This window comes from Mauremys reevesii, linkage group 23, assembly GCF_016161935.1.
Source record: "Mauremys reevesii isolate NIE-2019 linkage group 23, ASM1616193v1, whole genome shotgun sequence".
Classification (NCBI taxonomy): Eukaryota; Metazoa; Chordata; order Testudines; family Geoemydidae; genus Mauremys; species Mauremys reevesii.
Window position 1 is genome coordinate 20,947,869 of NC_052645.1, and position 27,229 is coordinate 20,975,097.

At 38.1% G+C, this 27,229-nt stretch overlaps 1 protein-coding gene across 5 annotated transcripts in view; it reads left to right on the forward strand.

Moving 5' to 3' along the window:
• THRAP3 (thyroid hormone receptor associated protein 3) overlaps positions 1 to 27,229 on the forward strand; it is a 65,812-nt gene that overhangs the window by 14,579 nt on the left and 24,004 nt on the right. For 3 of the 5 annotated variants that reach the window (XM_039511655.1, XM_039511653.1, XM_039511657.1), the window contains one exon: positions 15,363 to 15,454. The gene's annotated coding sequence lies outside the window, so the exon portion shown is untranslated. Of the gene's footprint in view, positions 1 to 15,362; positions 15,455 to 18,489; positions 18,729 to 21,749; positions 21,945 to 27,229 lie in introns of those variants that run through there. The other 2 variants (XM_039511656.1, XM_039511658.1) reach the window with 2 other exon arrangements.

The window sequence follows — 27,229 nt, forward strand, 5'->3', positions numbered from 1 at the left end:
CCAGAGGTAACCCCAGATCCAACCTTGGGCTCTGGTAGGTGTCAGTCCTTCAAAACCTGTAACTGGATTTTCCCCATGGCTACAAATTCATAGCTGTCTGATTCAGAACCAGAACAACTGTGAATAGTTCAGTCTTTCCTTTATACATTTTGGGCCTTTGATCTTGGTCTCATGTAACAGATGATCAGCAAACAATAACCCCTCAGGAGTAGCTTCAAAAGGCTTGTGTTTTGCATAACTGAAGACAGGCAATTTGCATTAACCTCTCCTCAGACTTCCCAAAGAAATCCATTTTCACACACATTGTCCCAAGTCAGTTCTTGTTTGGTATCAGAGAGGTAGCCGTGTTAGTCTGGATCTGTAAAAAGCAACAAAGAGTCCTGTGGCACCTTATAGACTAACATGTATTGAAGCATAAGCTTTTGTGGGTGAATACCCACTTCGTCAGACGCATGTAATGGAAGTTTCCAGAGGCAGGTATAAATATGCAGACCAGAATCAGTCTGGAGATAACGAGGTTAGTTCAATCAGGGAGGATGAGGCCCTCTTCTAGCAGTTGAGGTGTGAACACCAAGGGAGGAGAAACTGCTTTTGTAGTTGGCTAACCATTCACAGTCTTGTTTGATACATTTTCCATATATTCCTTTGAACCCTCAGGTCTCACTTCTGTCACATGTCCCCATCTTGAGAGGTTATATACAATTCCAGACCACAATAATAAATAAACCATTTAATACAAGTGATCCCAAAGATACTTAAACTTATCATTGGAAGACCTTACTGAAATATCACGGGGAATTGCCATATCTGTCACAATCTGAAACCATTTTGTCTTTCTACTTTTTCTGCTGGGAAGGGTGGGAGTTAAAGTCGAGGTTCAAATAAGCAAGCAAAACACTTCTTGGGAATAAACATCTGATCTGGTTTTGCAGCTTGTCAATAAAGGCTGTCCAGGTTCATAGTAGGCTAAATGTCTAAAGGGTCTTAATTATTCAATATTGGCTGTAATTGTTCATGTTATGCATCAGAAAAGACCCCAAAGGGACTGGGATTCAGTTGTTTTTAGCATTACTCACTAATTCTTTGGAAACATGACTTCCAAAGTTTTGCATGTAAAGTTGTGCAGTTTTAATGAGGTAAATGAGATTAGTATGTGGAGTCTGCTGGTTTCCAGACTACACTGGAATCAGTGACGGGTGAGGGTTGGAAACTTCATTGGCAGGCACACAATTCATTCTTCTTTGGCTACATAGAAAGTAGCACAATAACTTGAATTATGCATATGGGTCTGGTCTTCCTTTCTATGAACTGACTGGTGAGTAGTTTTGTTATGCAAAGCAAAGAGGATCTTTTTGGAGCATTTCCTGCTCCTTTTGTGGGGTGTGAAAATCTGAACAGGATTAATGGATCTCCAACTGCTTCCACAACGGCACAAGTCACTGCAACAGCTACTCAGTATCAGCAGGACATTACTATGAGGAAACTATCATTAGTTTTGAAATGAGACATTTTGGTGGGTGTTCTCATTCATTCACCTCTGTTCCTTTGCGTGCATTTGAAAAAAAAAAATCATGTCTGCAAAATCCATTTTTTCTCTGTATTTTGTGGAAACTTTTCCTTTGTTCATTTTTACTGTTGTAACAGAAAATCCAGGTCTCCAGCTTCCTATTACAAATATCCAAATGTTCTGGACACCCAGTCAGAGTTTTCTGTTGGATGTATTGGTATGTTTGAGATCCAAATTATTTAATGACTTTAATGGAAGTCTAAGGCTTCTTACTCCATGTGATTTACACATTCAGTTTAGTAGTAAAGTAACTAGCACCAGAGTTGGAGACATTGATTAATCTATAGGAATATTGGAAATCTCATATTCCTCATTACTTCATTTGTTCTGTTTGGAAAAGTGCTTTGACCTGGAGCCATAATGTCTTGCTATCGAGTATTTTGGTCTTCAGTCACATACATAGCTTGATTTATGTCAATAGTATTGGAGAATTTCAGCAATCCAGGCTATAGAAAAGCATATCTGGGAATGCTAGAAAAGCAAACACTGTCATCAGATAAATAGCACCCAGGGCGGTGTTTTGGGGTCTTCCTTCCCCCCCTCCCCCCGAAAGTAAAATGTCTTGCAGATTGTCAATTCATACTGTGGAGAGGTTATATTTAAACCCTACTTCTCTATGGTTGCACTGCTAAATGAATATGCCAGGAGACTAAAATTCAGAATGCAACTTGAAACCAGGTTTTCCAAGAAAATGAAAGATGGATCAAGGAATACAATCAAGCTTTTTGCTTCAGGAGAGACACTTGCATCAAACAACCAATCTTTCCTTCATATCAGAGATGGGGAAAACTGCAAAAAGTTCCCAGTTCCTAGATTGCATGAATCCACCATGACTCTTCGTAAATTTTTCTAATGGGTAATTACCATCTCTCAAAAATTTACACTTTATTTCCAGTCTGAATTTCTCTAGCTTCAACTTACAGCCATTGGATTCTGTTTTACCTTTCGCTGCTAGATTGAAGACCCATTATCAAATATTTGTTCCCCACATAGGTATTTATAGACTGGAATCAAGTCGCTCCTTAATCTTCTTTGTTAAGCTAAATAGATTGGGCTCCTTGAGTCTGTCACTATAAGGCGTGTTTTTTAATCCTTTAATCCATTCTCGTGGTTCTTCTCTGAACCCTCTCCAGTTTATCAACCCCATTCTTGAATTGTGGATACTAGAACTGGGCATAGTATTCCAGCAACAGTCACACCAGTTCAAAATACAGAGGTAAAATAACTGCTCTGCTGCTACTCAAGATTCCTCTGTTTATGCATTACTCAGGTGTGATTTGGTGGTCTGTAGCAAACACCAATTAATACCCCATCTTGTTCTTTCTCTATTAGGATATTGATCATAAGCATTCATGATTATTTTCTTCCATTCTAAAATAAATGTGTGAACTGCATCCCTTGATGTGTAGTTTCATCATCCACTTTATTATGCATTAGGGACTCGCTCTCAATGAGATTTGTATGATATTCCATGTTTGATTCCAGAACCTATCTGTGAAATGGCTATTTGGAGTTATGAGTGGAGTTCCTTTGTAAACGTGAGCTGTGGCTATCTAATGGAAACACAGCTACGACTCCTAAAATTAGCTTATAAACTATTAGTGGGGTGTGATGTATGTTTAGGAAGGGTAGTCTTGTTAAAACACAGGACTGGGTGTTGGAATACCTGAGTTCTATTGGCAGATCAGCCACTGACTTGCTAGTGGTGTAACTTATGGATCATACTTTTGGGTAATATAAATATTTTGATTTATATTCTTTAAAAGATGTTCGGTTTTCTTTTGTTATAAAGCATTCCTTCGTGAAACTCATCTTTTGTATTTGTCATACCTTGGATGCAAATTTGTTTTCCAGCAATCAGTGAAATTTATAGGTTTTCATTATTTTTTCACTCTCCATTGTTTGTCACGCCCTTTTGAGAGTTTGTTGCTTAGCAAACATCTTCTCCTTCCCATCCCCATGTTTTTTAGTGGTCTATGTTTTTCCTTTGTTTGGGTCAGTTTGGCACTAGGAACAGGTTTTTTTGGTTGCTGCAGCAGCAGGAGAAACACCATTATGTTTCTATTCTGTTGGCTGTTCATATTTCTTGTATGGTAACAAGTGGAAAAAAGCATTTTAAAATCTAGAGGATATTCCCAACTGGGTTATGATAACTAGGACACTGTTTTTAAAAGGAACGTAAACATGACATCTTGTGTTGTTGTTTTTTAACTAGTGTTTAGGATTTTGTTGTTTTTTTTGTGTTCTGTTTTCTTATGTAAATTTGACTTTGGGGTATCAGTCCACCCTCATTTGGTGTTTACAACCAATATTCTGGGTATGTTACAAACATGGATACAATTTTTTCATGGTAAAATTCAGTAAAAATCACAGAACAGTCATGGGTGGAGGGAAGGGACAAATCAGGGTATGGTCACAGCGGGACTGAAGCCAAAGCCAGAGCCCCACTGCCCAGGGCTGACAAAGAGATCTGTTAAAGTCACTGAATCCATGACCTCCGTGACCAAATCGTATCCTTAATTGCAACCAAGTGATTGGGTAATGGGATTATAATTTGCCCTTCCCAGGGAGGTCTCTGTACTTCTTATTTTGTGTCTAGAGTTTAACCAGAACGCGTTCTCCCCCCCCCCCCCCCCCTTTCTCCCATTCAAGGCAGTTTTAAGAGATGCGAGTTCAGATAAGTTCTTGGTGTTTCACCAGTTCTTCTGCCTGGGTCATCATAGTCTAATAATTTCTTACTTCTCAGTTAGAGATTTTGCATGCTGTTCTAGCCTCTTTTCCAGAAATTTTGTGTATTGCAGAACCTTTAAACAGTTGGTGAAATTGGATAGTCAAATGCTGGTTTAGCTTTCAGGAGCTGATTTTTTTTTTTTTTTTTAATTCTACACAGCTGGTAAAATAGAATTAACCACCATTTTCGTCCTTCCTGAAGGATCTGAAATCTGTCTGTACAGTATGGGCTAGCAGTGTTCAGGTGGACAGGACTTTAATTTAACCTTAAATTGATTTTTAGCCTATGGCACCATGCCATAGGGGAGATGCTAATATCTATTTTTCGAACCCAGATTAAGAAGAAATACAATTGTTGAAGGGGTAAGTGCTTTTAACAGCATTTTGCAAGCTACCTTTGGGATAGAATGCATTAGCTATTAGCCATCAGCATTATGCATTCAATAAGACAGCATGCGATGGCTGTTATAGCCAAGTGAAGCAATAGTTAGATGGAATACCTAAACTGGAATTTAGAGTGAAGGTCTCTATGCTTGCGGGGAGGCAACAGGGGATCTTTGACAATTGAGTGGTCAGGACATCTGGCACCACCAGAAGCACAATGCGCCCAAACACCACTCTGTGTAAAAAGAGGGTGTTGGATAAACAGAGTTGCAGTGCATAGTACGTATTTGTTGTTGGAATATGAGTGATCTTCGGTTAATTGACTTCTTGAGAATGAGACACTGTACATACTTTATATTTCATAATTAATAATTATACTTTTGGATGTTCTTCAAATGTCAGAATAGGGGCTACCCCTCTGCTTCATGATAAAAATGTCTGATACCTAAATTCTTGCTGTGCCATGACATTGATTCATGGTATCAGAGACAGCAAATACTTAACCTTAGAAACAGAAGTTCAGTTTTAAAAAGCTTAGCAACATCTAGTATGCCAGATAATCTTGTACCAGGAAGTTATCAAACCATAAATTATACATTATGTGATTTTTTTTTTTACTGATATGCAGCAAGTTATTGATGGAAACTGTATGTTCTGCATTTCATGTAAGCTTGAAAGCATGTGTTTTCTCACTGTGCCTGTACGTGTAAAATGAAATAAGACTAATTTTTAAGGATTGCTGCTGCTTTCTGTGGTAACTTTTCCAAATCAGTACTTTCCACTGATTATGCATAACTGCATTGCTCAGCAGTGACACATCTGTTGCAAAACAAACAATTGATGTCCTAAAATAAGAAATTGCACTGCATGACATTTATTCCTTAGGCTTGTGCTAATTTCATAGTTCCATTTTTCAAATGCAGTGTAATTGCTGGAAAAATCACTAGTGCTTTGTCTTTAGAAAACTTTATCACCAAATATCACAAAATAAGTGAATTTTTAGTAGAATCAGGAATTAAATTAAAAAGGGTTTTTTTAAAGTGGTTGTGATACCCGAATTGTACTCTTTTTGGTCAAGCGTTTTTTTTTTTTTTCATTCTGCATGAAACAATTGTTATATTCATTGTGTAATGTAAAGTAACCAGTATTAGTGTCCAGCAAACTCAATTGACTAAATGTTTCTATACTTGTAATTTCATGTACTGGGGGGAATGGTGCCTCATACTGGTTAACAAATACATAGATTGTTCTGTTCCAATGTTACATGAAGAGAATAAACATATTTAATGTCAATAAAATAGATTTATTCTGTCATTTCATATTTCATTGTTTTAGAATACACTTAGATGGGGCCCCAATGTTGCTGTCTCTGTATCATAGGGAGTATCCCACACTGTGAATTCAGACAAAAACCAGTTTTGCTTTATAATCTGGAAGAGCAGCTGTTCTAGAGACCCTAGAATACCAAGCAATTCCTCAGAGCACCATGTAAATTCATAATGCAATTTTTTTGAGGATCCGTGGTGCTGATGCTTAAAAAACTCTATATAATACTGTGCAACAGACTTGAAAAATATACTTGAAGTTGACCCCTTGCTTGCAGTAGGGTAAAATATTTTCTTACAAAATATCTGTAAATAACTTTTCTGCCATGCTGTGAACCAAATTTCTGACAGCTTGATGCCATTACACCTCTCTTAAAAGTTAGGTTAGTTACAACGTTTGGAGTTTCATATGGGAAAAGTCAGTCTTTGAAAGTGAATAGAAACTAGGGTAAGCAGAGCTATATTTGACAAAGCTAGTGTCTCCTTGCAGTAGTCAAGTAATTAGAACCTTGTTTTCAAAGCAAATTTGGCATGAGTTAAAGTGGCAGTGTTGGCCAGGAAGGTTTCCTTTCAAGATGGTACGGCAGGTGCAGTTATTTTAAACCACTGATATTCTGTGTACTGTACTCTGATTTCTCTCATTAATCTCCATTAAGTACCCAGCATTTTGCTTTTATTCTAATCTATAAAAGGGAATTGAAGTGTTCTGCTTTCTGTGGAATTGCCCAGTGAAAATAAAAAGCAAAGTCTGCTTTAACATTGCTAAATGGACAGGTTGTGTTGTGATTAAAAACGTAAAATTCTCTACAGAATATGGTTATCTTCTTAGAAAATTCTTGTAATAAATAATGTTGAGTACGTAGATATCGTTTTCTGTCTTAAGCTTTCATACACCAGTAAGGCATTACCCGCAATACCCTTTTTCTTTTACTTTGGATTCACTGAAAAACTCGAACTATTTTTAAATTTTGCCTTTCTAGTTTGGCTTTTGAATTCTGTTGTTGCTAAGGTGCCTAATATTCCCCACCCCACACTGCCACTTGCCCAGGATTGCTTAAAATGGGTGACGTCCTAAGTGATGGTCCTCTGTATTTTGAACTTGCTCGCCGACAAGCTGAAGAGGACAAGAGGCGCAGGAGGAAGGAGAGACTGGCTTCCAGTCATGGTCAGCAGCCTCCTGCTGAGCCTGAAAACATCTGCCCTCGTTGTAATAGAACTTGCGATTCAAGGATTGGCCTTATTAGCCACCTGAGGACCCATAACTCCCATGGAAGATGATCCTAGTCGGTAACGAGTGATCACCCATCATCATCAGCATTCCACACCCCACACCCCCACATGCACACGCTTCTGAATAATGTCACATTTTTAGTAACAACTGTTAAGTGTTCAGGCTTATGTTGATCGATGCAGTCTTCTTTGCTATGTCTGCACTGCAAGTGCTACAATGGCACAGCTGCAGGACTGTAAACGCATCCTGTGTCGACGGAAGGCATTTCTCTGTTGATGTTAATCCATCTCGTTGAGAGATGGTAGCTACGTCAGTATAAGAATTCTTCCTTTGACCTAGCTGCATCTAGAATGGGGGTTATGTTGACCTAACTGTAGCACTCAGAGCGTGAAATTTTTCACAGCCCTGTGCAACATAGCTAGGTCGATCTAATTTTTAAGTGTAGACCAGGCCTTAATGAAGATTGTGGACTCTGTGAATGAAAGATATTTAATTATTGCAAGCGCCCAATACTATAGCAGGATGTGCGTGAGTGGTCCTTCCTGCTGACTTCAAGGGATTCTGCCTGCATGGTTTCCATTGCAAGGTTGAGCCTTGACTTAAGAAGTAAAAACCTACTAGAAAAGCAAAATAATACTGAGACTTCATTTTCTGAAGTAACAAAACCAAAAGGTGCTTTCAGTGTTCTGTAAAATTTAAATGTTTTTTGTACACTTGACAGAGAGAAGTAACATTGACGTTGTTAGCTGTGTCTCTTGCATTTCAGATGGGTTTTACTGTTACCTTAACAGAGTTGCAGAGTGACGCTGCTGGTAAATAGCTTTTATGCGGTTGTCACGCATAGCAGATATGATCCTTTTTTTAATGAGGCTGGCCTGTTCATTAGAACAGCAACTTTAATTGGCTTTGTGTCATTAAATTTGACAACTGTCTAGGATACTGAAGTAACACCGTATCATTTTCATCCTTCATTTATTATTATTATAGATATTCAAGCTTGTAAAAAACTGTTCCCATAATGTTTTTCTTTAATCAAACTGGCAGATCTTGCTCCTTGCACTGAGATGGAGACAGTGATTTTAGTTCAGCTTTCATCCACAATCACTAACACAAATGTAGTTTTGGTTTAACAATAAAACATATGAAGTAACCACGGCAGGCTCAGGTACTGCAGTAAGTTCTCTCAGAGTAAGGACGTTTCTTTCTGAGCAGGATAAATGGCAGTGCAGCACCTTTTGAAAATTGCAAATGGTCACTCCTTGCTGGCATGCTTATTTTCTTTGCGAATGGGCACGCAGGATAATAAATCCTTCTCTGAGAAACCCGGTTTGAATCCAAATGTTACCTTAGGGATTTCTTTCTCAAGATTGATATGGAAAGTTTCCCAGGTCTTGATGGAGGGAAGGGAGGAGAGCAGACAGGTGTCATATTTCTTAGCATGAACAGTGCCTATTGGTTTGAGCATGCAGGAGTGTCCAGATTATGGGTTGTTCTCTAGTGCTTGTCTCCACTTACAGGGGATCAACATGTGGCAGTTGATCCACCCTAGGGGTTAATTTAGTGGGTCTAATAAAGACCTGCAAAATTGACCGCCAATCGCTCTCTCATCTACTCCAGTATTCCACCAGAATGAGAAGCATGAGGTAAGTCGACAGGAGAGTTCTCCCGTCAACCCAGCGCGGTGTAGACTCCGCAGTAAGTCAGCCTAAGGTGTGTCAACTCCAGTGATGTTATTCCATAGCTGGAGTTGTGAAACTGAGATCGACTTAGCCCTGTAATGTAGACCTGCCCGTAGACATTTGATTGTCACTCTGAGTTTGATTCTCAAATGGCCATACAGCAGATATGACAGGTGCAAGTGATAAATGAACATTGAACTATGGTTTCTTTTATTCAGGGAGTTAATGCATAGTATGAAAAAATCCCACTTGGGCACTAGAGTGGAAGGGGAAAGAGTGCCCCTTCTCATTCCTTTGCCAAATGTACACATTAAAAATGTGAAGACGGCAGGAAAGTCATGATGCTACAGTGTTGCTTTGGAGCAGTTTTCAGTAAGTTTGTAGTACCTGCATACAAGAGAACGTGCTAGGGACAGGGTTTTTTTGGTTTTGTCTGTTAGATTATTCTAGTAGCTCATGTCTGGTGTAGAGAGAGAGAGAGATGTCTGCCTTGTTTTTCAGTATTTGTGTTTCTCATGCAATTTGATCTACTCCAGTCACACTGCAGTTCATAAAACATGGATGGATTACTATTAACGTGAAAATGACATGCTATAAAACATACTTAATATGATGGTAGTTGGCTATTCTGTTTTATAATAACCTGATTCTTATTCTATGCCCTTAATTTGAGCTAATACTTTGAACTCCTACATCACCTTCCATTCCAGGATCCCAAAGTACTGTACAGATGCAAAGTACATCTTTGATCCCTGCCCCTCCTGCCACCTCTCTGGAAGGTATGCAATTGTCACCACTTTTTACAGATGCTAACTTGAAGTACAGAATGTAAGTGACTTGTCTAAGATCAGATAAAGAGTCAGTAACAGCACCAAAAATAGGGACCAGGAGTCTTTAATCAAGATCACACTTCTCCCTCTGCTAGTAGTCAGTTGTTGAATCCCAAAGCCTGTTGTTGCAGGTAGTTACCAAGTTGGCAAACTGAATGTTTTCAGAAGGAACTGAACAGCTGCATTTCCACTCATGTCAGCAGTATAGAACCCTGACTCCTTTTTGGAAAATATAGGTTGGGGAGTTGTGGCAACCAACAGTAAGTGATCTTCAAATGATAACGATGCAGCTCTGTGGCTGTGGGCAAGGGCTAGATGAGTTGAAGCAATATAAGTCGTTCAAGTCTGTAATTTAGACATTGGAAAGTTGCTGTTTTCAAAGAAAATGAAGTTTCAAATTATCTTCCTTTACTCTGAAGTTTTGTTAATTCCCTGTTTAGGCAAGTGGCTGCCACTGCTTAATTATTCAAAGTACATTTTGTACTTAAAAACAACTGTTTCTTTGGTTTTCTGTTTAGCATGCTATTGGAGTTCAGATTCATAGAGTACAAATATGTTAAAGGAGAATGCATTTTATCTTTACTGAAAATGAAATGAAGGCTAGTTTAAGCAAATAAAGTAAAGTTTAATGGTTGTAGCTAAAACTGACTTATTTTCTAGCATTGAATTTATTAAATTATAATTAGGTTGTGAGCTGTTTGGGCGAGGAATTGCCTTTCTGTAGGCAGCATGTACTTCATTTTGGGTGCTTTCTATAGTATAAGCAAACTACATGTTTTTTTGTTATTGGCTAACTTGGTAATAAAACAGAACTGGCCAGATTGGGAGCAGGTAAAAATTAATTTTTCTTTCCCCAACTAAACGCATCTTCCTACAGAAACTTTACAAAGCATTATTCGTTTACCTGGTCTCTGAGAATGCTGAGCCCAATTGGTTCTGTGTCATTTTGTGGCCATTTAAACATTAAAGTGTACATGTAAGGTTTTTTTGTTTTTTTTAATTCCATTGATTACTAAATGTTCCTAGCTTTATGGTAGATGCTTTACAGACAAATACGAAGACAAATGAAGTGTTTCTTTTGGTAGAGACCAGTATGCTGTGCTTTTGCTTGCCAGGCTTGGAAACGTGTGGTGATCTGTGATAAGGAAGTTCTCTATAGGATTCTTGATTGTCATCTAGCAGGCTAAGAGTTTTTAGCTATGATAGTGTCTACAGAATTTGCCTGGATATGTAGGGATTCTTTTCTGTTTCAATCCTTTCACATGTGTTAAAGTAATAATTATAGATTCCTTGAAAGATATTCCAAAAAAGGAATTGGCAGGGGAGGGAATCCCGAGAAATAATGTAATAGAGGCCACAAGGAAAAAAAAGGAAACAGTTCTAGAAAAACGCACTACATGTAAACTTTAGAAATGTTCTTATTCTGACCCATGTCTTGGCACATGAAAACATTCTTAAAAATGGGCTGGAATACAAAACCTCTGATCTGTAATCTCAGCTTCAGTACCTCAGTCTTGAGTGCATTACCTCTCTGCCTCACTTTCCCTATCTGTAAAATGGGGAATAATAAAGCTTGTTTACTTCCTGGATGTGTTGGTTTAATGCTTATGATAAACTACTCTGAAGATAAAAAGCAATATTAAATAATAAGAATTAAATTAATTGGAGCTTTTTAGTTGAAAGAAAAATATGTTTGGAATACATAAAAGATCAGTACAAAAATATATTTATGAGATCAGTGTGCTGGGGAATAAGCTATAAAAATAGAAAAGGGTTTTTATAGTAAAAGGAGAAAACGGATCTAATATGAGTGAATTTTTCCTCTATTAAGATTATGAAAGGCAGCAAATTCTCAGAGAGCTTATTTTTCATAGAGCATAAGACAAATTTCCCTGTCTTCCATCGAGTCAAAACAGATCACAATAAAAATAATGGAATTAATTGTGTGTTTAGAAATCTCATGATTATGAGTTTTCTCAGAGGATTGACAAAACATTGATAATAGCCCTAGACCCAAAGGAAATCTTTGAGATTGTGCATTCAGTAAAGTAAGTGGAACTAGTGGTGAATAGTTGACTTAAAAAAAAAGGGGCGGGGGTAGAGAGGGTTCTGAATTTGATTTCAGTTGCATACTCAGAAAAAATGAGACACTTCCACTATTGGTCCTTGTTGAAATGAGTCTGTCGGAATCTTTGATCTGATTTACTTGTGCAAATGGTCATCTTTGAAGAGCCATTTACATTTACTGTTTCTCATTTTTCTGAAAATTGCAACCCTTTATACGGAATTATGTAATGAAACCTGAAAACATGATTCAGCCATTAAGCCTTAGTGTATTCATATTTAAATAGATGGGCCTTCTACAGGAATGTTACGCTGACATGAACGTATAAAGTAAGGAACTATGTCTCTTGGCTTGTGGTTTCCCTTTAACGTTAAGAGAATTACATGCTCCTGGTCCTCTGATCGCTAACTGGAATAAAAGGAAAACCAGCATAGGTTAACAATGAAATGTGTTTTGAACTGTCATATACTGTGAAATAAATGCTCGTGGGGAAAGTAGTGGGGTTTTTTTTGGTCTGGAGAGTTAATTTGTCAATCCGTAGTCATGGAAATGTAGAAATGTAATACAGCTTCAGGCAGTGCCTTTGGCAATCAGTCCCATGGTTTCCTTGGTGATAACACTGGTAATGATCCAGAAGGGGAAATATCAGACTCCCATGGTATGCCTGATTGGAGGTACAGGTTGCTGTAAAACGCACAATAATTTAGAGAACAATACAGAATAACAATCCTGGCTATATGCGCAGGGTTAAGTAGCAAGTACAAAATACAGGTTCAGATTAAGAAGTTATGTCAAGCAGGCATGGAAAATGAAACCAGTTGTGCTCCCACACTGTAATATAGTGTTAAAAGCCTACCCATCCTAATTTATATACTGTCTGTACTCTTCCCGGGGCACCTCAGAACTTGGGAAAGTCTGATAGAAAAGTCTATCCCTAACTTTGCACTGTAGCAACTAAGTGCCAGCATTTCAGTAAATAGATTAATCTCTAGAGGTATGACAATGACAACTGTTGTTGCCAATGAAAGGTCAAACATAGCAACTGTATGGAATCCCTCCCCAGCCCTCATAGAAATTGTAAGAATAAAGATGTGAACTTTGTCTATGTTCAGCTGTCTCCAGGTACTTCCTAGCCACATCCAAGAACAGAACTTAAGGATGAATAAACAAAAGAATCGGGAAACAGGAAATAGCTTCCTTTAACTTTAGTAGCCTTAACTACTTTTGAGCCTAAACTGGGCCACGTGCTATGCTGATTAACAGTACTGGAAAGTTCATCTGCATTTGATGACTAAATGACAGCAGTGGTGCTAAACCTGAAACCACCAGCTACTTGTGAACTTAAATAAGATGAGCTGCTAAACAGTGTTATTTTTAGTTATACAGTCACACAGCACATGTTTGGTTTGTGCAGCTGGCAAATGGTACCGAGGAGCCCTCCTTCAGCCTGCCAGGGACTTGGTGACATTCACAGTCTGCAGTTGCTTTTGTATTTTTCTCTCAGAAATCTGAGATTCTCTGCTGGTCTGTTTTTAAGTAGTAAGCAAAAGTGTGACTTCACCACTAGCTATCAGCTGAGTTGGTTTTTCTGAACAGGTGGTGCCAGTGAACATTCATTTCAGATCAGGCTGCAAATGAATAGTTTAGATCTGCATTTCCTCTTGTAGTGGAAGTTATACACACCAGGGGTTGCTTTAATGTCCATAGCTAAACGTAGACTGGAGCAGGAAGAAAGCCTTATCTGGAGGGTAATGCACAGAACTGGATGTCAGGAGATTTAGGTTTCATACTCAGCTCAACCACGGATTTGCTACGGGCCTTTAGGCAAGCCAATTCACCTCTGTGCTTCAGTTTATCCAGAGTTAGAATTGGAATAACATCCTTACAGTGAAGTTGAGGTTTAATTTATTAGTAGATTGTAAAACACTGTAAGTGTCTTATGTGGAAGTTACTATAAAATGCAGTATTAGTTATTAATATTTCCTGGACAGATGACTGTCTTGGTGAGTTTTTCTTGCTGCTTTGAACCTATTAGTCTTTACTCTAAATAAATTCATTAAAATGCATAGCTTGTTATTGAAAAATCTCCATTGCTATGTAAATCTTTAACAGACTTGGTCCCCAGACAAAATGTTCAACATGTGCCATCACAACTTAATCTGTCTTGTTGCACTGATGCCAGCAAAAGCCTTAGGTAAAGAAAGTTTTAGCAGATTTTCAATTTAGACTTAGGACTCGGTTCTAACTCTAGTTACACCCATTCAACTGAGGGCAGAATGGGGCCTTAATTCAGTGGGGAAGGAATGGATGTATCTGTGTCAGAGATGTCACTGGCAAAAATGTTTCGTCCTCTAGTCAAAAGACCTTATTTCATTGTGAAATAAATAGCTAATATAAAATTTTGTCCCAAAATAATGCTTGTGCCTCTGAATTTTTTTCTCCCTTTATAACTTTAATGTTGTTCCTTTGTATCTTGTAATTTGTCTTTATATTGGACATAAGACTTAAATGTAAAGAGAATAAATCCCCAAGGCATTCTAAAGTTACAGGTACAATAATCGTTTGTGCCACTCCATGGATTAGTATGGCTGTGATAGTGATCAAGTGTGGTGCATCCTGTTTTTTCCCTTCCCAGGAGATACATGTCCCCTTTACAGCACACCTGGAGAGATTTGAGAAGTGCAGAGTCAGGCTGGCTCTTTTCCCCATTTGTTAATGCTTAGTGCATATAGTGTGCTTTATCTTTAAGGCTCTTTATAAACATTGCATATAAAATCTCTATTAATTTGTACATAATACTCTGTCCACCTGCTTTAGTTTAAATCCAATATTAATTTTATTTTGTGGTGAAAATAGCAAGAGTCTGAAAGTGGTGCCCTGGATATAATTGCCACCATTTTTTATGCCTGAAGCAGTGATCTGTTTGTAGTGATGTTGGATGGCCACTCCTTAGGCTATAGGGTAGCAACTGGGAGTGCCACAGTTCCTCCTGAGGCACAAACCATGCTAGTTACAAGCCTTTTCACACATTGTTGTAACCAGCTCAGTTTGGTGTTTCAGTGCGAACAAGGATTTTAGAAATCCCATACTTCACTGTGCTGGGCAGAACCACGCAGCAGACTTCTTCCTCAGCCCAAGCAAGATTGTAGCACAGTTTATGAGCACTCTGTTAATGCAGACCAAGTTACAATTCTGTTTGAAGACAAAATATGAACATTGGTCTAGAAAGGGATGGTGTATCTACAGTAGGTGCCAGAATTCAGCTGTCCTTGCTTGCACTGTCTTGTGGGGGAAGTGTGGTAGAAGTGATTACCGCTGACAGTTGTTAGCTTGGAGTTTGGGATTAGAAGGGAGAAAAAATAGTGACTGGGGGAAGGTAAATGGATTGACTTTCCAAATTCCTTTCTCAGAAGGCAACCAATTCCCAGGTTTAAGCTGATAATGATAAAGCCCACAGTTTTGTGTATAAAACCTCTTGCCTTAAAATAAAGCCAATGGTGTATAGCTTAAATATACAGCTGCTTCAACCCAGTATTTTTTTTTTTGTGCAGAATTGTTTCCTGATTTCATAATTGGAGAAGCTGAAACAGGGACAGGTTACTGTTGTGGGGTGGAAGGTGTGAGTGCGTGTTCCAGCAACCAGGTAAGTTTTATTACAAAATTAAGACCTAACATCTCTAAGGGGGGAGCGGGGGAGTGCCTTTCTTTGAGACTTGGACTATAGCCTATAGCAGCAGGGCTTTATAGTTTTAGCATTGCTGCCTCACAGTTTAAGCGCTGACTCTGTAAATGGAATTTGTTTTGCTCACCAGCATTGTTGCTGTGCAAGCAAGGCAATATGTAATACCTTTGAACCTGTATTCTCTTAATCAGTATAAAAAGGAAATTCTACAACTCCTCTAGTTCCTGGATTGGGAGTGTACTGTGCTGATTTTGTACTTCCGGTCTTATTTGCTACTGCTTTACAAGGTCTGAACCCATTCTGCAGAATGACCTTAAATGTCCCAGAAAGAACAGATACCGAAAATCTTTTTTTCATAAATGTTTTTAATGCTTGTTTGAGTACTTAAAACCCATCAATATTTGCTGGGTTAGAGTCCATGTTTTCCCTTCCGTGGGCCTTATTTGGGCATTGTGTCATAAACTTGGGTCAGAGTAGCATGTAATCTTTTTTTTCCCCTTATAGAATCCTGGCAATTATTGTGTTAATGCTTCATATCTTAAAATTTACTTGAAGTGGTTGCTCTTTGAAAAGCAGAATACAAAAACCTATAAATTAGGTGAAAAGGGTTTTTGGAATAATTAGTCTAAAACACTAGCAACTAATGGGAGTGCATAGCAGTGATAACTTCTTGACAGTGGAAAATTCACTGGGTTACTGGAAACTGTCCATAGATGAGGTCAGATTGAACCACATGGAGAATAAAAGCTGGGGAAAGTCTTTTTTTTTTTTTTTTTTTAATGCCAAAAATCTTTAAAATGGTATTAAACCACAGCAGGGCTTAATTAGTTTTGAAGTGTTTACTCCTACCAACAACTTGCTTTTCTTTTAGATTGAGAATCATGGAGAAAAACTAGTTGCTGTTTGTTTAATTGTGCTAACCTGCTCTGTCATGAGCTATGAATTTTGTGAAAGAGCAACGTTTGTGCCATTAAAATGGATACCTCTTAGCAAGGAAGGGAATCAAGATAGTTCAACCACAAACTCAAAAGTTAGGGGGGGAAAGAATAGGTACAATGAGTGGGGATGTCTGAACCACAAAGCTTTTAAAGGATTCAGTGTAAAGAAGGATTTGCTTTTTGCACTGAAAAAAATCTTCAGCTGTTTGAGTTCAGTCCCAAAGTTCGACACTTGTAAAATATTAACCTCCCTTACAGTGTGTACATATTGCAACACCAGTTCTCTGCCTTCTGTGCCAACAAGTCCTGATTAGTAGCTCAACTGAAGCTCCCCCTTCCATTTTTTTTAGTTTGAATGCCATGGTGTCCTGCAGACAAAGGGTCTTATTTGTGAGCTGAGACGCCAAAGGAAATAAAATCCCTGATTACATTACAAAATGTGAAACAGAGCCTCCAAACCTAAGGAAAATGTTCCCAATTAATGGGCAGAAGGCATTTCAGACACAATAGCTAATACTGTGCTTTTAAGTAATGTTTTGCCACACATCCAGTTTGACTTGTTCCAATGTCTTCATTGCTCAGACAGGTTAATTCTGTCACCTGCACACAGTAAAAGCAGGTGGTTTTCAATACAGTGCAGCTTGTATATCAAAGGATAATTTTTTGACTAGTCATGATAAAAATTTGATAAGGGAGGGTATTGTTCTCTCTGTTTCTTACATAGGTGGAGGGACTGAGGCAAGTACACACTGGGAGTCAGGACCCCCTGTGTTCTGTTTTTGGATCTGACATTCACTGTCTGTTATAGCCTTAGGCAATTTCCATGACTTCTCTCTGCCTCCATCTTTAATCTGTAAAATGGGAATATTAACCCTTGTCCTCCATTGTAAAGCACTTTGAAATATATAGAAATACTCAGTATTACTTTCATCATTATTATTAAAATAGCATGTTTAACCTTTCCCAAATTAGCTATTTTTTAGCAGATGGCTACCCTAATTTTGTTCTAGTTTTTAATAAAGTACAGAAAATAGCTACCTGTGCTTTGCAGACAGCTGCCCACAGCTTTTCCTCTGCAGTAACCTTGAGACCTCATGTTCAAATCACAGTAGGATTGACTCTGGCCTTCATCCTTCCATGATAGATTAACTGAGTTTCATTCACTTAACTATGTGGTGGAGGGCAACACTGGGGCAAGGCCCTTAGAAAACAAGTTTTGCTGCCTCTTCTTCATGGGTGTTCAAGTCCCTGTGGCATTTTTGTGAGAACAAGGCTTTGTTTCATAGCTCTTGGCCAAAATTTGTCCCTGTTTCACTCTTGTGTATCCTTTAGAGCTCTGCTTGTCTTCCTTCCATCTCTGAGGTAGCAGCATTTTAGTGGCGCTGTACCAAATGTATATAGTTTTTAGTGCTTCAGGATCCTTTGCAATGTCAGTAAAAATACTACTAGACCTGCACACAGCACTGTGACCATCTTATGTTTGCATGCTCTCCAAATATATTTCTTGTGGAAGCAAGAGCCCCCAGTGTGCTCTTTTGGTTAATGTGTGAAATGAAGTTAAGCTTGATATGTAGAACTTTGCTGCTAGAATGGAGACAAAAGCAAGTGCGATGGTGTTTTACTTCTTATCTGAGAAGCCAAATTCTGAGAGTCAACTCCAGTTCTGAGCACCAAGTGAAATTTCCATAGTTCTGGAAGACTCTAACTTACATTTCCATATAAACCCTTAGCAGGAGAGAGTTTGAAAAGAAAGTTTGTTCCAACAGCAGATTATTGCCATAGGAATTTCACAGTACAGAGAATTCCTGGATGCAGCTCAGGATTTTCAAAAAAGATGATATTGCGTTACCTTTAGTTTAGCGGTATTCACAGCACCCAGTGAAAAGCAGGCTTTAGCTGATGGTTTTTTCATATCTTCTGCAGAACAGAACAAAAAGGTAAAATAATCTTGCCTAAATACAAGTTAATTTAAATGCATTTTACCCACTTTTTGTGTGTATACACACACTAATGCTTTGATATGGTAGCTGTACATGTTTTGCTTTCAATTATTTGCAGAAGTGTCTTAATATGAAAATAGATGAATCAGATGCAGTAATTGAACTCAACCTAAGCTTCATGTTAGTCCCTGGAAAGCCAGTGACTAAGTAAGGCTGGATTGATTATCCTGAACTCAGTGCTGCAAAGACATATCTGAAATATTTCCTTCTAAGTGCTGCTGCTTGCAAGCATTTACACGGAACCCAAAAGGAATGACTGTTGGAGATACTGCAACTCCACTCTCACTTGGCCCCTGGGTAAGTCCATAAATATGTCCTTATTTTATTTTCCATTTATGCAGGAAGTATCTAGTTCAAATTGTTTGCCTGACAGGAGAGAGAAAAAGAATTCTTTTCAACAAGTCAAGCAAATAATATTTTGACCAGATTCAAGGAACTTCTGCTGTTTAGGCTGCAAAAAAAGACAAAGCAGTGCAATTCCTACATAGAATAAAATTTTTACTTGAAGTTCTAAAAAAGATAGTTAAATGGCTTGTTTCTGGGGGTTTTCTTTACTTGTAATCTGTGGTAATTTAGAGAGGGGCACCTTTTCTGTGAAGTGTACCTTAAAATCAGGAAATCACAGCAGTTTTGTTAATTTAGCAATGCTATCTAGTTTTTAGCAAGATTACTTGATTTTAAAATTATGCTACTGGAAATGCATCATCTCTCATTTAAGAACTTCTCATTTTCCCTGTGCCACTAGCTGAAAGAGAGAACACCTTGTGCAGGGAGGCACTGCCAGAACTTGACCATGCTGCATTTTTGTTTGAGCCCTGGCCTTCTAGTGTGGAATTTCTCAGCCATCTTTATCAGAATGTTTGTATTAAAAAAATACAGCATCAGCGTTTGACCTTTAAAACCATGACTCAGTAACCATCAGAAGAAAAAACTGACTTCATTCCTTATTCAGGTGACAGAGCAATCAAAGGCTTCTAGTAGCCTGTATAATCTTAGTTTCTGCAGTTAAGGTGGAGACCAAATGGATAGATGTGATGGGGAATCTGCATTGCATCTGCTTGATTTATAAAGGTTCTTGGCTTGTGGCTAAAAGAACTCTGGTTTCAGATGTTTAACACCCTTAACCTTGTTACTGAATATTTAGCCAAAATTACTAAAAATTCCTAACTCTTTTCAGACACGTTTTTACACTTGAAGTATAGTTAACTTGGAGTGAGCACATCTTATTGATGTCTAACAACTGTAGATGCTATAGAAATATGCAAACTACAAGATGGTCAAATTTGTCCATAGAGGTATATAAAATCATGAGTGATGTTGAGAAAGTGGATAAGGAAAAGTTATTTACTTATTCACATAATACAAGAACTAGGGGTCACCAAATGAAATTAATAGGCAGCAGGTTTAAAACAAATAAAAGGAAGTTCTTCTTCACGCAGCGCACAGTCAACTTGTGGAACTCCTTGCCTGAGGAGGTTGTGAAGGCTAGGACTATAACAATGTTTAAAAGGGGACTGGATAAATTCATGGTGGCTAAGTCCATAAATGGCTATTAGCCAGGATGGGTAAGAATGGTGTCCCTAGCCTCTGTTCGTAAGAGGATGGAGATGGATGGCAGGAGAGAGATCATTTGATCATTGCCTGTTAGGTTCACTCCCTCAGGGGCACCTGGCATTGGCCACTGTCGGTAGACAGATACTGGGCTAGATGGACCTTTGGTCTGACCTGGTACGGCCTTTCTTATGTTCTTATGTTGTCAACAAGTACATGATGTAGTTTAAGAAATGTTCTCCTTTTGAAGCATTGAGGATCCAGTGGCTGTGGACCATCTTGATCAGAGGCTAGATTCCATCAAGGAGAGCAATATGTTGGTGATAGCAGCTAGTTCTTTGGAGTTCTTCCTTTCTCCACCAGTATCTGATCCATTTTGCCCAGGTTTAGCTTCAGCTGCTCTCACCTAGTTGCTGACCTTGTGCAGCTATCACAGTGCATTGTAGATGGTGCTGACTGCGTTTGAGGTAGAGCAAGCTGATGTCCACATATTTATGTTCATCTGAGCATATTTCCGTTAACTCCTGCTACATCTCTAAGGTGGAACAGTGGCGTTCTGTGATCAACGGGATGAAATACCACATAGTATAACAGAACATGATGCTACTAATACTTAAGTACTTTGAGAATGTGAAGTACTTATGACCCAACTAGACCAATAAGCTGGCTAGTTCCTGTTAGCTAATTATTCTGATTCTTTTAGCAGTGTCAGATTCATTGTTTTGTATCTTTACTGTGGAAGAAACTTATGTTTTAAACCACTGAAATATGAATGAATTTACTAAACTAACTCTAAAAAGACGCAGCAGTTTATATTCCAAGTTGATTTAATGGTGGTTGCTGTTCATACAGCACCTTAAGTGTGTATGGTACTTTAGAAACTAGTAAGCCAAGGTCCCTGTGCCAAACATCTTCCTACAATAATCAGCAATGATCATCAGAAATGATTATGTAATCAGAAATGAAATGTCAAAAAGTTCATGATATATAATTGTATTTTAATAGATTTGTTTTAAGATTTCCACAGTGTGGCAGTATTTTAACTCATTAATATTTTAACTGGGCTGTGGATTGTTGAAGCTGCCCAGCATGTTGATGTAAAGCCTCTGCTCCCATTTGTTCTCTCCTATTGAAATAGTTACAATCCATCAGTAGAACTGCCTTAAAGTTTGACTCTGAAAGATAGCTTTAGACTGTATCCTGTTCCTAGATATCAGACTCACTAAACCAGGGGTTCTCAAACTGGAGGTCGGGACCCTTCAGGGGGTTGCGAGGTCATTACATGGGGAGTCGAGAGCTGTCAACCTCCAGCATTTATAATGGTGTTAAAAATATTAAAGTGTTTAATTTATTAGGAGGGTCGCACTTAGAGGCTTGCGATGTGAAAGGGGTCACCATTAAAAAAAAGTTTGAGACCCACTGCACTTAAACCAGCATTTGGGAAGATTCTTTCAACACTTAACAGCTTTAACATAAGGTTGCAGCCTGGTTTCCAGACAAAACCAGCAGCTTTGGTTGAAAATTGTCTATCAAACTGGCTCCCTCTGTGTGAAAACAGTTCCAAGTGCACACACAAGTTGTGCTCCAGCTTTGCTCTCTGCAACAGATCAGGCAGGATCACCAAAGCTTTTTTTCTGCTGCCAGATGAGACCTACTTTGCAATGGAGGAAAACAATCCTGGACCTTTAAATGTGAAAGGGGGTGGAGGTTGAAGTGTCGTCAGGTCTGAAAGCAGGAAGGAAATGTGACCTCTTGCAGACTCATTGCTAAAGAGGAGCCTCCATAGCTCTCTGTGCAACGTGCAACAGGCTTCTGCTGCACTCCCCACTCGCAGGGCCACGCACGTTTTCATTTTCTACCCACTTCCAGAGCTGCTTTCCTCTATCAGCTGCGTCAGGCATTGTGCATATGTTTCCTTTACGTGGATTCCCCCCCATCCAATCAAGAAGTCCAAACAATAAGGTAAGTGTGCAGCCAGGGCCCCTTTCCTAGTTAATCCCTCTCTTCCATTTACAGGTAACCTTTCCATTAGAACCAGAGTAATCTTCAGGAGTCCTGTGTCACGGTAAATAAATTCCTTCGAAACGTTGCCTCCGTCAAGCATCTGTGAATTTATTTCAAGTTTCTACAAGAAATGGAGAGAGGGAACTATTTATATTCTTAGGATTTTTGTACTATAAAGTTCAGAGGCAATCTTGGTAAACAAATCATTTAACTCCTTTAGGACAGAACTCTAGGTTGAGCTGTTCCAAGGTTACAAATGCAATGTTACCATAGTGAGGTGAGAGGAGTCTGTCTGCCTTGCTCTTCTGTTTTAACCCTTTGAGTCCAGAGGCTGTTTACAAAGAGCTATATCTGGGAGCCAGCTCACTTGCTAGGAATGAGTTCTGTTTTCTATTTTTATTGCATGCAGTTACATTGATGGTCAAAGAAGCAACCAAAACAGCTTTACAGGGGGAGAGTTTCTGGCACTTAAACCAAACAAAAGAACGACTAATTAGTAAATGTTGCACACCAAAGTAGACTCATGGTGACAACAACAAAAAAATCCCCTAATATTTAGTTTGATGAAACAAACAATATTCAGTTTTTTTAAGATCCTGTTTTGTGATCATCTCAGGCCACTTTATGATCTTCTGCATGAAAGAGAAGCATAAATTTAAAACCTCCGAACAGTTGAAAGTGTAGCATCTTCCTATTCTAAGCATGGTCGTGTTCCTATACCTAATCCTGGGATGAGGGAGGGTAGTGTTTTCTCCAAGTGGTCAGTAGTAGTCTGAGGAGGTGATAGTGTTTTCAGACCCTCTAAAACCTGGTTTTGTGCTGGGTAAAAAGTCGTCTTTTTTGTTATCAGGACTTCATTAAGGCTGGCACCCTAGTGTGTGAGTCTAGCATGTTGTAGATTGGGGTAGTCAGTTATTTTTTGTCAAGATCCAAATTTTCTTGATCAAGGTATAGTCAAGGTTCAGACTCCCATAAGTAGGGTAACCTCTTTGGAGAACTCAGGGCTTGTCTGTGCTTGAAATGCTACTGTAGTGTAGCTGCAGCTGCTTCAGTGTTGGTACTACTTACGCCAATGGGAGGGCTTTTTCCGTCAACATAGGTACTCCACTTCCCCAAGAGGCAGTGGCTAGGTTGGAGGAAAAATTCTTCTGCCAGCCTATTGCTCTCTACACCAGGAGTTAGGTTGGTTTAACTTAGCCACTTAGGTGTGGATTTTTCACATCCCTGAGAGATAGGTGGGTCAACCTAACTTTTTAGTGCAGACCAGGCCATAGCTTCTTGTTAGTTTTGTTATATGAAAACCACTAAAGACTTAATTGTTCAAGGTGCAACTTGGACCATCTTTTGTGGCCTTTAATATCTTTTTAAGCCCTGGGACTGTTGAATTCCTTCCATTATTATATTTTACTTACATCCTTCGTTTCCACTGTATTTTGAGTTTGACCATCTAATCTTTGGTCCGCATTTGGCTAATGGCCGTTTGAAAAGCTGCCAATGTCTCAACACAATTATTTTATAAAGATTGTTTTCTTTTAATTTTTATGTAAAAACTGTCCTTTCACAAGTGTTCTAATTGAAAAGTGGCTGTCATTTGGGGCTTTCCTACTTTGCTGATAATGCTTCTCATCTGTGATCTATTACTGCTTATTTTTCAGCATCTAGAGCAGCAAACATGTATTTCCATATGTTTTACAGTATGGAATATAACTATTGTCAATAGATTTGTCATTACCAGTTTTTCTTGGAAGGGGGAGGCATGTGTCATTTTTAAAATGAAAAAACTAAAGTAACTTCTCCCTTGGTAACTTCATCTGTTATTCTTGAGCATAACCCACTTTGTATAGTGCGAATTCTGTTACTGCTATCATGCTGTTCCTGAAAAGGTGTTGGTGACAGTGGTTGATGGAGTATCCCACACACTTTGGACTCAAAGACGGCAACTGGAAATGAAAACATTTCAAGTCAATCCACTGGACTTCACTTAAAATGGACACAAGCAGCAGATAGAATTATTTAGCTTATTTAAATAGCAGGTAAAGAATAGGCTTTTAGCTATGTAGTTCCTTTTTTTCTTTCTGGTCTCATACAGCAAGTTTTACTATTTTAACCAGATCCACAAAAAAGTTACTGAACCTTGTGTTAACTTGACCAGTTTTCCATATTCAGTTAACATTACTCTTAGCTTTAAACTATTTCCCTGTTTCCCTCTGCCCAGAAGTAATATTGTAATGCACACATTTCAGGTGTGTTACTGAGGAGCCCAGTTTATAAATCAGTTTCCGATGCACAAAAGTTTTAAATGCACTGTTTTATGTCATGACGATATCTTTTTCTCACAGTTTTTAAGGATTTAGTTGGTAGTTTTTAATCATCTTAATTTCTTGTACTACAAGGACAACTTGTGATATCACACATTAAAAATATATATATAATCGTATCTCACGTTACTTGTTGCAATATACATTCTTCTTGCTGTGGTATAATAAAAATAATTAAGACTAAAAGAATTATGACTAAATATTTGTTTTCCAAACACCCAATTGAATAGTCAGTTTGAAAAAAATACACTCTTTTTTGATTGGAATGATTTAGAGCCATTGAACTATAAAAATAAACAAATCATAACTTGTTAGTCCTTCCAGGCAGAGGCAATTGCCTAATTACATCGGTCTGCATATGCTGTAAAGTCCTGGTATTATTGTCCTTTGCCACCCTAGGACAAAAAGAAAGAACTCAGGTACATCCCAAAGCTGCTATTAATCTTTGTTCAATTTGCCTAAGAAGAGCATATTTTTCAGGGAGTCTCAAGATTATAAACAGGTTCTTTCACCTGGGCTTTGTTTTTGTGTTGTGAGTTTTCAAAGCAAAAGTAGGTTCAAAGACACAAAAGCCAATTCTGCAAATTGTGAATTTTTCTTGCAGCAGCTGTAATGAATATGTAACTGGCTGCTAACGATAGATGGGAAGGAGACTAAAATATTTGGATATTTTTGTAGAAGGCTCAGTTCTTGCATGCTTAATGGCATGTAATGGTTGTCCTTTCGTTAATAGCTTTTTGGTATTTTTTTTTTTTTAGCCTTGGCAAAATACTTTTCAGTCTAGTTTTATGTTCGTTTATAGCACTGAGTAAAATCTGTTTTCATAACAAATTTTTAACAGAACATCTTTAAAGCTGCATAAACATCTGCTAGAAGGCACATAACCCTAGAGGTTTTTCTTTCAGAATTTTAGTTTCAGGGTTAAGAACCTTTGGTTTCTTTTTTCCTCACCACTCCTATTCATTTTAATATTTTCTGCATAAACACCATGTCTGAAAGAGCCTTTGGATTGTGCTGTTGGTTATATTTTAAACCGAAACCAAGTACTGATTAGTAAGTACAGTACTTTGGTATTAACAACCCTATTTAAGTACCATGCAGTAATAGTCTACTTCTACGGTGTGGCTTGTCTTGTTCTAAGGATCTGTGGATAAACTCAGTGACATCAAACATTGCTAGTTCAGATGATTATGGAGAAAATTACTGAAAATAAATAAATGTGCATGTGAAACTTACTAAAAATAGTTAAACACAAGCCAAGGAATAAGGATTTATAAAACTTTTCAGATGGCTTTCAGCAATGAAAACCTATTACTGAATACTATGAGCACTGGCAACATATCACAGTAGAGCAGTGTAACAGAGAGATTGACTCCTTAATTGGAAATACAGCCATTAATGCATAAGATATCTATTTGGTGACCTTGAGAGGCAGGTATTTGATTGCATTTTTTTAGGAAATGTTCTGGATGGAAGCTATAATCTTACGGAGTCAACATAATCTAGTTGTGTAGTGCTGTGATTTTCACTGTCTTCCAAAACAGATTTTCATGTCCCAAGTTAATGAGGGTTTAGAGCTAGGTTTTGTATGTGACTGATGTATGGGGCGTTGGGTAATTTAAAACTGAATATTAAATAACCTGGTGAGTTGTTGTTTTTTCTAGTTGGTTAATGTTTTAACATGATTTGAGGGACAAAAATTTCTTCAAGTGTAAACACATATATAACTTATTGGTGGCAGCTGAATAAATACATTTGTAAAAAAGACTGCATGCATAAATTTTAAGTAATACAATTATCCATTATCATAATTAAGGATTGGCATATTGTGCTCTCATATTTTATAGCTAAAGCAATTTATGAAGTATGGTAGGGAGCTTTTCCTCTGACAAGATCAGGTTACGCTACCATTATTTCCATATGTTTTTACCATAAATGAAGTAAGCAGGTGATGCCAGCCTGTCCTGAGATCCAACTTGAATATCTATGGGCCAACACAGATGTTAGAAAGAGATCATCTTAAAATTTAACTGGTAACACTTATAAAGAAATTCCAAGTGATTATATTACTTTTTATTTTGAAATTATGGAGACAGCTGCCAATGTCCATGAGAGGTTTTGCTTGAGGAAATTGATCCTATAATCTGTTCCTTGTATCTCTTAAGAGGCATATTTACTTTACCAATATTTTCCATCCCTGTATCTCAAGCAGTCTAACTGTAAATACTTTTCTGGTATGTATATTTCTAGATGTGCTGTCTGCATCTGTCACTTTCCAAAATGGACAGAAAGGCTTATTGTTTAAAGCTGACCTCTGTTTGAAATGAACACGCCAGGAAAGGCAAAACGACTTTTTCAAAATGCAAAATCTTTCTAGTTATAACTGTAGTGTTTTGTATCCCTGCTGTTACTCTAGACAAATGAAGATGCAATGTAAAGAATTTTTTAAAAAGTCAGCAGTAAGTAGTTACAACGCATTTTGCAAACATTGAGCCATTTTTTACCCTGGAATATGCACATGCATTTCCCATTGGAACCAGGAGGTCTGAATCGCAGATATCAGAAGATAGAATTTGGCACTAATATTTACAACAGTCCTTTGAATTATGTAATCTCACTGAGGCAGAGGAAATTAGGAGAACAGATCATTTAGTCACAAAAAGAATCTAAGATTACATGAGAAGTCAAGAAATCTGGATTTATGGGGTTGATCTAGGCCCACTGGAGTCAGTGGGAATCTTTCTGTTGACTTCATGGGCTTTCCATCACACTTTTAGTCTCTTGTTCTAACCATTAGACTGGACATGGGTGCTCCTTCTGCTGGAGACAAGAGGTTTCCTTTTTCCTGCCCTTTTCATGCTCTTAAAATGTCTTGCGTCTATCACCTGTCCCCAAAAGATACAGTACTCCATGTTAGTAAAACTG